At 47.1% G+C, this 507-nt stretch overlaps 1 protein-coding gene across 1 annotated transcript in view; it reads right to left on the reverse strand.

Annotated features, from left to right (window-relative positions):
* Nucleotides 1-507, reverse strand: part of LOC103619122 — a gene marked incomplete at its 5' end in the record, with an annotated part of 95,309 nt that overhangs the window by 1,667 nt on the left and 93,135 nt on the right. The window lies entirely within an intron of this gene.

Consider the following 507-nt stretch of genomic DNA (forward strand, 5'->3'; position numbering starts at 1 on the left):
TGATGGAAGCTGATGTTTCTGGCAGTTGGGGCATGTCGCCACAATGGCTTTCGCCTCTGATCTCTAGAGGTGGAACATTCGAATGAGAGCTGGAGCATTCTGATGGAACATTGCATGTCTCAGCTGGGCTTGCTGGAATCTGTTAGGCAGATTCGCTAACTCGATGGGCATCGCTAGGGCATCTGCTCTCCTGTTCCCTTCTGTATTAAATCCTGGCAGGTCAGTGTGTGATCTCACATGCATGACATAGAATGGGTGCTTTTGGTGGGAGATCAGTTGAATTAATTTTGAAAGCAAGTTAAGAATTTTTGGGTTTGCAACCTCCTGTAGTAAGGCGCTCTTTGCCCTGGAAACTACACCTGCTACATAGGCAAAATCAGTTATCAAATTAAATGGTTCACTGAACTGCTCAAATGCCCTGACCACAGCTGCAAGTTCTGCCACTTGTGGGGATCCTTCAACTACCTGCACATCAGACTCCCACTTCTGAGTGCGAGAATCCTTCCA

This window comes from Corvus brachyrhynchos, unplaced genomic scaffold (genome assembly GCF_000691975.1).
Source record: "Corvus brachyrhynchos isolate BGI_N302 unplaced genomic scaffold, ASM69197v1 scaffold507, whole genome shotgun sequence".
Classification (NCBI taxonomy): domain Eukaryota; kingdom Metazoa; phylum Chordata; class Aves; order Passeriformes; family Corvidae; genus Corvus; species Corvus brachyrhynchos.